The 13,913-nt window shown below is 38.4% G+C and overlaps 1 non-coding gene across 1 annotated transcript; it reads left to right on the forward strand.

Annotated features, from left to right (window-relative positions):
* The first annotated feature begins 6,973 nt into the window (after positions 1-6,973).
* LOC118486099 lies at positions 6,974-7,080 on the forward strand. The gene has a single exon (XR_004877955.1). It is a non-coding gene; the product is annotated as a small nucleolar RNA R71 (small nucleolar RNA).
* The last annotated feature ends 6,833 nt before the right edge of the window (positions 7,081-13,913 follow it).

Genomic DNA, 13,913 nt, shown 5'->3' on the forward strand with positions numbered 1-13,913 from the left:
GTTAACTGTAGGTCCCCTTCACATGGATCTTGAAACAAGATTGAATAATGAATCAAGAGTGTGGAATCCTCTTGATCCGATGAACATGGAAAACTAGTAGAACTTGCAAACATGAAATCACTTTAAACTGGTTTTGTATTAATTAACTAACATAAATGTTTACAATCAATCTAGACCTCACAAACACAAACTATCACAGACGATTTCTGTGATTACCTTCAAAAAAGAATTCTCTCTCTATCTCTCTAACTATCTCAAGGGCTTACTGAAGGACTAATCAAACCCTAATGCAAAACATGTTTATATACTACATGTTTGCTTACTAGGCTACAAACTGGGCTAGGTCATTCTCCAAGCCCAATACAACTCTAAACAAGCTAACCATTATGCTAATCCCATTACAAAATATCCAAATACTAAAACTATTATACTACACAAAATATCCAAAGACTAAACTCTTAAACTATTAAGTTGTTGTCACATAATATGCTCCAACAGACCCCCCAGACAATAGCTTCATAGATTAACTTCGTCTTAAAACATCTTGCATTATTTTGGTCTTTGGATAGCTTCAGCTACAAACAATTATTGACATCAACAGACTTTCCCTTAGCTTATTCTTTCAATCTCCAAAGTTTTCATTCGTTGTAGATCATTAAATTAGTAATCTCTAGTTAGACATTCAAATAGAATTTCTTTCCATATCTCATTACAATATAGTAGAAGGATCCTACCATGCATTCTCACATTCTGCACTTCACTTGTGTTCTGCATTTCATTTTGATAAGTGTATCAACCTGTTTAGAAACACAAGCAAGTATCTTGAAAAACCCATTGTTTTTTTTTCCACATTAAAGATAAACCAATATTTTATCTTATAATGCAAAGCAACAAGCTGTCACTTCAATATGAGAGACGTTATAAAAAGAAAATCATTTTGGTTTTTTTATATAATTAAAACTAAGCAAGCTCAAATTTTTTTAGTGTACATCTTTTTGTGAGAATCATGTGCAAGAAGATCATATCGGCTTTGTTAAATTGTTTCACACTATCAATTTAATTTTCTTAATTAATTATGTGAATAACAGGCCAAGATGATTACCAGTATTGTTTATCCACTTAAGCAAAAGACATGAACATTTCAAGTAACATTACCTTGTAATATGATTAAGTGTATTTTTTATAATGTAGTACCTGTGTGTTCCACTTCAGGACATACCCACATGATCAAGGTATGTACAAAGCTTCCTCATAGTAGGTGAGTATACTGCATTCATCCTTAATTGACTTACAATGTCAGACCATTGGTGAACAGGTATGTACTATCGTACAATCAAATCGACCAATGTTTGTGTCCAACAAGGGTTAGGAAAATACCAATTTGGTACAGTTATGCTTTTTGCATTTTTCAATGACTCTCTTGGAAAGCATATTCAATTCTTGGGTATTTGGCATTTTAGCTCTTTTAAGATATTCAGGACCGTGTTTAGGTCTTCATATATCTGGATGCAACAGAAAGACAACCCTGAGATCCCCAGATGAAATAACAGTATAAAAACTCAAAACCTCGGATTTTGGCAATCTATAAACACAAGATTTAAAACTATAAAGTCATACGCCGCAATGTGTTACCCACTTGGTACATAGTTCGTTATGTTTATATCATGCAGTAAGTTGATTATTTCATGTTTTATGCCTACTCCTACACCATATGATGGAGCTACTGATGCGTGTGTAGCGTTATATAATTTTTATGTATATTTTTAGCCCTTTTTAACACTTTAGTCAAGTTTTAAATTTATAAAACACAAAATTTTACTAACACTAAACACACATATGGGCAGGTGCACCCATCGTGAGCGTAGTATAGCGTTGGTAAGATACTGAGGTCGTCCAAGGACACAAGAGCTTTTAATACCGGTTTATCCTCAACGTCTAATCAAATCAAAATTTAGAAAAAAGTTTTAAACATAAAATTAAAAACTAAAAATGCTGAAAATAAAAATAAAATAAAAACAGATAGACAAGATGAATCACTTGGATCCGACTCGCCTTTAGTGTAACATCTGATGTTTTCCGCACTTTTACACTTTTTAAGAGATTATCTTAGTTATAGTAGTAGGCCCCTCTTTTGAAGGTGACGTTACCCTCAACCCAGTAGTTTGAGTCAGCAAAGATACAATCCTAAAGGGTTGGATTATTGAAAGATAATTAATTAAGCTATTAATGCGTAATGTGGTAGGCCCCTCTTTTGAAGGTGACGTTACCCTCGGCTAAGTGGTTTGAGTCAGCAGGGATACAATCCCAAGTAGCCGGGTTAATGTATTATTAGTAGTTTACATATGAGGGGATCAAGCCATTCGCACCCCCGCCATCCAATACCAGTGGGTATTGAAGGAGGTCCTAGTAAGCTTGACCCAGGTCCTTGCAGGATCTATACACTGAATAAGGCAAGAACCTTACCAAACCATTCCCTTAACCCCCGACCAGGTAGCCAACATATCTCTATATAGACCGTAGAGATATGAATGGTGTAAATCTTTTATTTTATATAGATAGTAAAATAACGCCAAGACACCACGGATAAATGATAAGGAAGTTTCACCTTTAACATAAGAAACTAGTTATTAAAGTCATTAATACAAAACCAAATAAAAAGTGCGAAAAGATTAAAAAAAACAAAAGTATTACACTAAATGCTTGTCTTCACCAAGTGATGTAAGAGACTTAGGCAAACATGGCCTTTGATTGTCAAGAACTCTTACTATCAATCTTGGATCCCGAGACTACTACACACACTCTATGATGGATGATGGATGATGGTGGTGGATGAGGGTGTTGTGATGGTGGTGGAGTGTGGGTGAAGTGGGAGAGAGGTGGTTTGCCAATGGATGCCTTTGAAGTGAACCAAGCACCTCTATTTATAGACTGCACAGAAGCCCGGACACGACCCCATGTACATTGGGCACGTCCCCGTGTCCATTGGGCACGTCCCCGTGTCCATTGGGCACGTCCCCGTGTCCATCCACTTTCTCTTTCTTCATTACTTGCAGTTTGTCTGCATTAGTTGACCACGCCCCCGTGTCCCCTGGGCACGGCCCCGTGTGCAGAAGCGTATATGTACTATCAAGATTTGCTTGGATTCTGCGAATCTTAGCGTTGACCATGGCCGTGTTGAGCTGGGCACGCCCCCGTATTGGGAAATAGAAGCTTCTACAACTTTGTCTTTTCTGCAGACACTTGGGCACGCCCCCGTGTCCGCTGGGCACGGGGTGTGTTCAACCTTTTGATATCTTGTTTTTGCTTGGGAAGATGCTGTCGAGGGGTCGGGCATGACATGTTTATTCCTTTTCTTGTATTTATGTTAGATTTAGCTGTATTTTTGCTTCTTTTGTCCATTTGCGCTCATTTAATCCTGAAAATACAAAAGGAAGACAAAAGCACATTTTTCCAACATTAGTACTAAAAAGGGTTAGTTTTATGCCTTATTTGATGTAATTTATATGTTGTATTTTACACACATCAAATACCCCCACACTTGAATCTTTGCTTGTCCTCAAGCAAAACTCTTTATAATGTGGCTTACACTCCCAAATGGAATGGGTAGAAGAGAAGTTTTGGGCTTGTCTTGAGTGTCGGGATTCCAAGATCTTTATTAGGTTTTATTTTTATGTTATTTACAATCCTATTCGTTATGATTTATTTGAAACGTTTCATAAGAGAAATTACTTATTTGCGCATAACATGCCTCTTTAAAATTCCATTTATATACAAGTTCACATGCCTCACGGGAGATCACTCAAAACTAGGCCGAAGATGTATTTTTGTGAAACACTCTAGACCGGCATGGAACTTACTTCTACCATATGCTTGCCAAGCAATCAATCCTCCCCCTTTTTAACTAAAAACTTTTATAAGTATCAAGAGGACTTGGGAAAGGGTTAGGCTTGGGTTAAAGGTAGGTGGTTTTGGGTTAATGGTTAGTAGAAAAAGGGCGAAAGATGTAAAAAACATCGGTTTTTGTAAAACTTTTTGTTTTTGTGACTTTTTATTCAATGAAGCATTTTCCAAACAATGTTTCTTTTGAGGAACTTGTTTGTTTATTGCTAGACTTCATCATCATTCTTTTTTTTTATATGGAATGTCACATGAAGACCGAGCTTTTTACTAAAATAAAGGGTTGAAAATGAAAAAGGGTTTTTGGTGGGTAATGGGTGTTTGTTTTGTGGGTTTAGAAATGAAAAGGTTTAGGCTCAAAGGGGTTAACTATGAGGATTTTGGGTAGGTGGTAAAAAAAAATAATGGTGTTGAAAGAAAAAGGGTTAGTCCTAATGCCTCCATCATTTACTTACTTGGGTTTAAGTTGGTAAGGACCGGGAATGCATCGTCATGGCAAGTTCTAGAGTCGTAAGAAACCAAGCGGCTATTCACACAAGAAACGAAAGATGAGCATTTAGTTTAAAGATGTGTATTTGTATGCTCAATTAAAGGCTCAAAACTTACTTTTTTGGGAATGGGTTTTTAATGTGATCAAGTATATATAATCAAATTTTAACTAGATTTGTCATGTCGTTTCATAATTTTCTTATGTTGGTTCTTTTTATCACGACGCTATCGGTTGTAAATTCGTAAAAATATAACCTTTTTAGAACTTTTTATTCCCAATTTAAACCAAGACAAGTAAAAAAAATGAAAAGTTTTTGAAAAAATTTGGGGTGTTCAGCGGTTCCAATAGAGTTTTGTGTAAGGCTTGTAATTAGGACTTGCAAAATTCAAGGTTTTAGCATCCCCCCCCTACACACTTAAATTACACATTGTCCTCAATGTGTCCCAAAAATAAGTTTTTAGGTTGATTGAATGTGTAAAAAGGTGTGTTATAAACAAAATTTATGTTACTGGGCATCTGGACACGGGCCGTGGTGTCCAGGCACGGCCCCGTGTTCTGATTGCCAGTAACAGAAAGTAACAGAAGGCTGGGCACGGGGCCGTGTACAACGAACACGCCCCGTGTCCAGTTACCTGAACTGGGCGTTTTTCTGCAGATCATTGAGCACGGGGCGTGTTGGCTGAGCACGGCCCGTGCTGAACTTGCTGTAATGAAGAAAAATTGTCGGGAGGCTCTGTTTTTGTGCATGGGGTGTTGATTCAAGCTTCCCTTAGTATCCTTCACCATCCTGAGTGTGTTTTATTCCTGAAAATTAAAACTAAACTAGAAAGCATAAAGGTTAATCTAAACTAAATTAAGGATAGTTCCGCGGAATGCCTCCGTGGTGCGCCAAGTTTATAAGGGTCCTTGGCTAGACCCAAAGCCAGTCATATGTTACCCAAGTGGGATGGTTTGCATCCCATGTTGCACCATCGGAGAGCATCATCCAAACTTGAGTCTATGACTTTCATGTAGTTGACCGGGTCATCATCTTCTACTCTTTTTCCAACTCCAAACTTCATTTCCTTGGCACCAACCCTTAATGTTAGTGTCCCCCCATTCATGTCTACCACTGCGTGGGCTGTAACTAGGAATGGCCTCCCTAAGATGAGTGGTACTTCGGTATCTTCCTCCATATCTAGTATGACAAAGTCGGCTGGGAAGACAAAGTCTCCGACTTTAACCAATGGATTTTCAGCGACACCTTGTGGCTATTTAACAGACCTATCGGCGAGTTGTATGCTCATTTTTGTAGGGCTTGTTTTCCCTAGGCCGAGTCGGTCGAACATTGATGCGAGCATGAGGTTGATGCTAGCCCCAAGATCGGCTAGTGCATTGCGTATGGGTGATTCCCCAATTGAACAAGGGATGGTGAAACTTCCGGGATCTATCTTCTTTTGTGGGAGTTTGTTGAGTAGTAAGGCGGAACACTCTTCGCTTAAATTTACTAATTGCAATGATTCGATTTTCCTTTTGTGAGTGAGGAAGTCCGTCATAAATTTTGAATATTTAGGCATTTGAGTTAGGACTTCGACAAATGGAATATTAACATGCAATTGTTTTAGTAAATTTTTACTTTTGTGAATTACTGTCTTTTGGCGAAGTAACCGACCGGGGTACGGTACCGGAGGAGTCTTGGTAGGCTCTTGATTTGGGTGAGGAGTCGTCTCTTTTTGAGGTGTCGGCGAAGTTGCGGGTTGGTTAGACGGGCTCTTATCGGTTGGAGGTATCGGAGTCTCCTCGGGACCTACGGTACGGATTCTCAACGCGATGAGATATACTTGCGCCTTTGGGTTGGTTTCGGTATTACTGGGTAATGCGCCTTGTGGTCTCTCGAAGAAATTTTGAGCTAGTTGATTTAATTGTTTTTCAATGTTTTGAATACTAGCTTGTTGATTTCTAAAGTTCGATTCCAGTTGTTGAAATCGATCCGAGTTTTTCTTATCAGTGTCGGAGAAGAGGCGAGAGATGGTGTCCTCAAGCCTCTCTCGTCCCCCTTGTTGTTGTTGAGAGAAATTTTGCGACTCGTTTCTTGGTTGTTGAAAGTTTGTTCGTCGGTTTTGATTTTGTTGGTTATTACCATTTCCGGGTTCTCTCCAACCAAGGTTAGGGTGGTTACGCCATCCTTGGTTGTAGGTACCCATTGGCGGACCCGACGGCCTAGGTCTATTATCAATGTAGTTTACCGTTTCTGTTTGATTATCCATTTCTTTCATACAACTCCAATTTTAATGTGGCCCAACACACCCTTCACAAGCCATAACCGAGGCCGTTTTTGCCATTTCTAACTTTTTGATTTTTGAAAAAAAGGCCTCGATTTGGGCTTGCAAAGAGGTGCTCTCGTCAACCTTATGGGTGCCCAGGGCAATAGATTTTGTGCCTTGGGGAGTGTGCCACTGAAAATTGGTTTGAGCAATTTCCTCAATTTGATTACAAATTTCATTTGGGTGACGATTACCTAAAAGTCCCCCAGAGCTAGACTCAAGTGTTTGTCTTGTGTGTGGCAGCAACCCATTGTAGAAAATGGATACTTGTTGCCAAACCGCAAGACCATGATGAGGACACTTTCCTAGTAGCTCCTTGAACCTTTCCCAAGTTCCATATAAGGATTCCCCGCCCTCTTGTGAATATGTATTAATTTCAGTCATTAATTTAGCCGTTTTAGCAGGAGGGAAATAATTATATAGAAACTTTTGGGCTAGTTCATCCCAGGTGTTTACCGAACCAATTGGGAGGGTATTAAGCCAAGCCTTAGCTCGGTCTTTTAATGAAAATGGAAACATTCGTAGGCGGATGGCGTCATTTGATGCTCCGTTGATCCGAAAAGTATCACATATTTCCAAAAAGTTGGTAATATGTAAATGAGGATTTTCGTCCGCAAGCCCGTGGAAAGTTGCGGAGTTTTGAAGCATTTGGATCAAATGCGGCCGAAGTTCGAAGTTGTTGGCATCGACATTCGGTGCATTGATAGCGGCGCTAAGATTACCTACGGTGGGCCGTAGATAATCCATGAGGGTACGTTGATCCGCCATTGGAAGTGGGTCCCCCGAAACTTTCTCTTGGTTTTTAGCTTTAAATTTTTTTCTTAGAAAGTGTTCGGGTTGGTCTAGAGGTTCTTTTATGTCTCTATTGGAACTGGAGCTCATACACTATGTAGAAAGTTCAGGTGTGGCGCCTGGGTTCCAAGTCCTGCAATAAAAACAAAAAGAATGTTGGTCAGAAGTTTCACCACGCCTCCGTGCTCAGATGAACACGGCCCGTGGTCGAAGTTACAGTGATTGTTTTCCGCATCCCTATTACTGGAGATCTCAACACGCCCCCCTGCTGCACCAACCCGGACCCGTGCTCAGCTCTCTGTAATTCCGAAAATCAAAACTGCCAGTAACAATGCTGGGCACGGCCCGTGTCCGACCAGGCACGGCCCTGTGCTGAAGTCTGTAGAAGCTGAAAATTTAAGAAAAATCCTAAAAAAACAGAAAAATAAGAAAAACGATTAGGCCGTTGATTCCTAACTTTCTTAAAATCCTTGTGTCCCCGGCAACGGCGCAAAAAACTTGATGCGTGTGTAGCGTTATATAATTTTATGTATATTTTTAGCCCTTTTTAACACTTTAGTCAAGTTTTAAATTTATAAAACACGATATTTTACTAACACTAAACACACATATGGGCAGGTGCACCCATCGTGAGCGTAGTATAGCGTTGGTAAGATACCGAGGTCGTCCAAAGACACAAGAGCTTTTAATACCGGTTTATCCTCAACGTCTAATCAAATCAAAATTTAGAAAAAGTTTTAATCATGAAATTAAAAACTAAAAATGCAGAAAATAAAAATAAAATAAAATAAAATAAAAACAGATAGACTAGATGAATCACTTGGACGACTCGCCTTTAGTGTAACCTCTGATGTTTTCCGCACTTTTGCACTTTTTAAGAGATTATGTTAGTTATAGTAGTAGGCCCCTCTTTTGAATGTGACGTTACCCTCAACCCAGTAGTTTGAGTCAGCAAGGATACAATCCTAAAGGGTTGGATTATTGAAAGATAATTAATTAAGTTATTAATGCGTAATGTGGTAGGCCCCTCTTTTGAAGGTGAGTTACCCTCGGCTAAGTGGTTTGAGTTAGCAGGGATACAATCCCAAGTAGCCGGGTTAATGTATTAATAGTAGTTTACATATGAGGGGATCAAGCCATTCGCACCCCCGCCATCCAATACCAGTGGGTATTGAAGGAGGTCCTAGTAAGCTTGACCCAGGTCCTTGCAGGATCTATACACAGAACAAGGCAAGAACCTTACCAAACCATTCCTTTAACCCCCGACCAGGTAGCCAACATATCTCTATATAGACCGTAGAGATATGAATGGTGTAAATCTTTTATTTTATATAGACATTAAAATAACGCCAAAACACCACGGACAAAATGATAAGGAAGTTTCACCTTCAACATAAGAAACTAGTTATTAAAGTCATTAATACAAAACCAAATAAAAAGTGAGAAAAGATTAAAAAACAAAAGTATTACACTAAATGCTTGTCTTCACCAAGTGATGTAAGAGACTTAGGCAAACATGGCCTTTGATTGTCAAGAACTCTTACTATCAATCTTGGATCCCGAGACTACTACACACACTCTATGATGGATGATGGATGATGGTGGTGAATGAGGGTGTTGTGATGGTGGTGGAGTGTGGGTGAAGTGGGAGAGAGGTGGTTTGCCAAGGGATGCCTTTGAAGTGAACCAAGCACCTCTATTTATAGCCTGCACAGAAGCCCGGACACGGCCCCGTGTCCATTGGGCACGGCCCCGTGTCCATTGGGCACGTCCCCGTGTCCATCCACTTTCTCTTTCTTCATTAATTGCAGTTTGTCTGCATTAGTTGACCACGCCCTCGTGTCCGCTGGGCATGGCCCCGTGTGCAGAAGCGTATCTGTACTATCAAGATTTGCTTGGATTCTATGAATCTTAGCGTTGACCACGGCCGTGTTGAGCTGGGCACGCCCCCATGTTGGGAAATAGAAGCTTCTACAACTTTGTGTTCTCTACAGACACTTGGGCACGCCCCCGTGTCCGCTGGGCACGAGGCGTGTTCAGCCTTCTGATATCTTGTTTTTGCTTGGGAAGATGTTGTCGAGGGGTCGGGCATGCCACGTTTATTCCTTTTCTTGTATTTATGTTAGATTTAGCTGTATTTTTGCTTCTTTTGTTCATTTGCGCTCATTTAATCCTGAAAATACAAAAGGAAGACAAAAACACACTTTTTCCAACATTAGTACTAAAAAGGGTTAGTTTTATGCCTTATTTGATGTAATTTGTATGTTGCATTTTACACACATCACAACTATCACACGTTATGCAATTTAAGTTCAGTTTCAGCGTGACAGTCTAACCCGCTGATTTACTATTATTTCTTCTTTTACGCACCATGATAACTCATTTTTTTTCAATGTTTTTTTTGTATTTTTTTTTTCAAATAACTCACTCCCCCTCAACACACGCACTATCTAAACTTTTTTGGCTTAGGGAAATTTCTCCCCATAAATTTTTGTTTTTATGAAATAAGTTTTAAAAACTAAAATTTACAAAACAAACAGACTCCCACTTCAACCTGAGATGCTTTATACGAACAATCATTATAAAACAAACAGAAGTAAATAATTCGTTACAATTATGGAAATTTCTCCTCATAAATTAGAATAATCATTATAAATCATAGAAGTAAATAATTCGTTACCATTTGTAACCTACCATTCTCCTCAGATGCTTTATAGGAACAATCACTGTTGAATACATCAACAGTCCTTCTTGGTCATCCTACACTCACTCAACAACTCAGTTAGAATTGAGACTTACAAGTTTTGGGTTGACCAGATACATCAACATAAGTTAATTCTGTTCAATATCCATCACACCTTACTGGTGACTTGGATATATTATTCATTGATTGTGGAGCACGCTAATTTCTACTAGGTCGTTTGTCACGAGAGTTCTAATAAACTCTTTGATTTGTCGACCTTTGAATATTATTATTTTCAAACCTTCTTCTCCCACTACCATATCCTGAATTATTAAAAAAATCTGGATTATTTTAAACATTTGAGTTACTAAAACCCCTATATTCATTTCTTCTTTGTAATTTTCGATTACGAGAAGCCTAGTATCAATTTTAATATCCAAAATTTCTATTTTGACACTGATTTCATTGACCATTAACACGACTAGATTTTGGAGAAATGCTTACTGGTCTATCAGATCTTCCAGATGTTGAAGGTTTAGGTTGAAATCTTGGTTGATTACTTTGACAAAATGGTTGCACATTTTTATTTGAATCAACCTGATTCCCATCCTTAACCTCATTATCCACTTTCTTATCTTTCTTAAAAGGACAACAACTCTCCACATGTCCTTTATTATGACATTTAAAACTAGATCTTTTCTTGAAGGTTTTCTTTAATGAAAACTTTGGACTAGATCCTTTTTAAATATTTTGACCTTTTCATATTCAGTATCCTGATTCAGTTTATGAGGTGTACTGTTAGACCCAACAGATTCTTTCAAAGAAACTGAACTATTAGGCATGCTCACAGTTATCAGATCCACTACATCTTGTGTAGCGGATACAAAACCAATTAACTCATTTTCATTTGGTAAAAAAGAGTAATCCTGATCCATAGAAGGTGAAGCTTTACTAAACCCCACTCCCATAGTATCATTACTCTTTTTCAAGCTTCCTTGCATAGGAGTCCTAACTAACAAAGATTTTTAAACCAATCTAACTTTTGATTAAGTTCAACGATTTTGTCTTGTGCATCAGCCAATTCACTACACTTTTAGAAAATTCTTTAGTTTATCCTTCATAGTTTCACGAGCTAAATCAATGATCTGTAACAGTTCATTTGTTTTACTTGTTAAACTGTTGATTTCATGTTCATTTGATTTGAGTTTAGTTACACTTTTACTCCCTCTTTATCAAAAGTTTGACTCTTTTAATTTTTCTAAATCGGTTAACAGATTTTTGTTTTGTTTTGATAGCCAGTCAACTTTAACTTTCAGTTCAATGCAATTATGTCAAACATAACAAATGGTGTTGATCATTCATTCGAAGTTGATGGAGATGATAAATATGCTCTTGTTCGTATTCAACATCCGGTGGTTGTTCAACCTCAGGTTGATCCTCAATAACCTCCGGTAATTATTCAAGAACCTGCTTTCTAGGAACCTTGGGGCAAGAGCCTATCATACAAGAATCTCTTGTAAAAGAACCAAATGTTGAAGAACCCATTGTAAATGAACCAGTTCCTGAAGAAGAATAGCAACAACATGAAGAACTGGTTCGTGAAGTTGAAAACGTTAAAGGTGGTGAAGTTGTAGGTGCTGAAAGTGATCTACAAGAAGATACATTGAACTTAGAGAATGTGATTTTGGATATTGATGCTGCGTTGGCATCTGAAGGTCCATCTTTAGTGTCATCTAAAGGAAAGGGAAGGGTTGTTGAAGATGGTGATGATGATGATTTAGTGCTTAGTGAGAAAGAAAATCTAAAGTTGGTGAAGAAGAGTTAGTTGATAAACTAGCGAAAGAAGAGCAAATGAAGTTGGCGTCATTTAGAAGCAAGGTTGCTACTCTCAATCCCTCCTCTGAGTGGGCAATCAGGTTGGGTGAATGGAATGATAAGTTTGCAGACATCAATGTTATGTCTTCTGTTTCTTTGGATGATGAGGTTCCATTGAAGACTTATAAACGCCGAAGAACTGGTGAAGGAAGTTCTAGTTCTGTGCGTATTACTCTGATTGTTTCAAGTGAAGAAGTAACTGTTACTATTGTTAGTGCTACCGAAGTTCCTGTTTCGTCTACTGTTGAAAGTATTTCAATGTCGATAGCTCTTTGAGGCATTCCTATTTCTTCTGCTACACGTACTTTGCATAATTTTGGGAGAACCTCTTCCTATTGGTATGTTGTTACCACATCACCTTACCAGGTCTTCTTCCTGCTCCACCAAGAGTTCCTATGAGACAGTTATTTATATCGTTGCCTAGACAACCAGGTTCAAGCAATTTTTTATGCTCGAACACCTCTACCAAGACCTGTGTTTCCTAAATTTAGACTGAGGCTTACTCATGGTAGAAAGAAGAGACCATCTAGACCTAGTGCTAGAGAACCCGTGGGTCCTAGACCTAGAGCTGAATGGCCAGTTGGTCTGAGGCCTAATATTCCACGTCCTGAAGGTTCTACATAAGTTCATAGGCTCGCTGAGTATGTGAAGATGAAATTTGATGAAGTTCATAAGTTTCTGGGAGATCAAACTAGAGCTATTCGTCAGAATTCTTCGTTGATTTTTGAACAAAATAAACGATTGATGCACATAGAATTATTATGCTTGATAATGAAAGAAAGATTGCTAGTTTAAATGCTATTGTTGCTAATTAAGCTCGCCAGTTGAAGACTTATGAACATCATGATAAAGTATATGTTGAGTTTGAGTGGCACACAAAGATGGTCAAATTGAATGAACAGATCAGGAAGTTACTGGCTGAAATTCTTGAACTAATTGTTGCTCAGGGGGAGAGTGATCAGATTAGATGTAAAGTTGATGAACTTAAGAGATTACATTATGATTTCAACAAAGACGATGATCTTAATGCCATAGGGCCTAGGGATCAGCCAAGTAGTTCATATGCTACTGCAACTACAACGGAAACAATGGCCGATGGGAAGTCTAGTGTTGGTGTTGGTGCTGGTGCAAGTGGTGATGGTGGTGGTACAACAAAACGCTGGAAAATGTAGAGGTTGGTGAAGAAGATGCTAGTTTATCATCTGAGGATTCAGATCATGCTGAAGATACTGCTTTTGAAAATTATTTGGTGAATGATGATCTTGAAGAAGGCGAAGGCGACATTGTTGAAGGCATTGTAGAAGATTGGAAATCAGGTGAAGAGGTTGCTGATATTTCTAAGATTGAGATAAAGAAAGGTGAAGCTATAATGCATACTTGTGGGAATTTTCCCAACATTGATTATGAAACTTTTAGAGAAAGAATCTATTCTTATGAACCTGTTGAAGAAATTTCAAATCCAGAATCTATACCAGAATGTATTCTTTTAAGATGAAGTGGTTGAAAGTTTCGGTTCTAAAGCTAAAGCAGAAGAAACAATATGTTACTCGTGGAGAATATTCAGATTAGATAATTAGTTGGGATTTTGACGAAAGACACAAGTTGTTGATGGTTATAAAAGAATAGATGTTCAGTATTTCAAGTGTCGTGCTAAGTATTTGAGAAGCTTACCTGCACGTAATTTACATCATCTTGCACAATTTGATCTCAACAACCGAACATCAAATGCCAATGAAAATGTCAAGGGATTGATCAATAACTTGATTGCTAAAAGTAGAGCAAGTAAGTGGAAGACGTTCCAGCCAGCGGTTGGTAGAAGAGTGAAGAGTAAAGATCCGATGATCGGGAAAAGAATTTACAAGATGCTTTATAA

This window comes from Helianthus annuus, chromosome 13 (genome assembly GCF_002127325.2).
Source record: "Helianthus annuus cultivar XRQ/B chromosome 13, HanXRQr2.0-SUNRISE, whole genome shotgun sequence".
Lineage (NCBI taxonomy): Eukaryota > Viridiplantae > Streptophyta > Magnoliopsida > Asterales > Asteraceae > Helianthus > Helianthus annuus.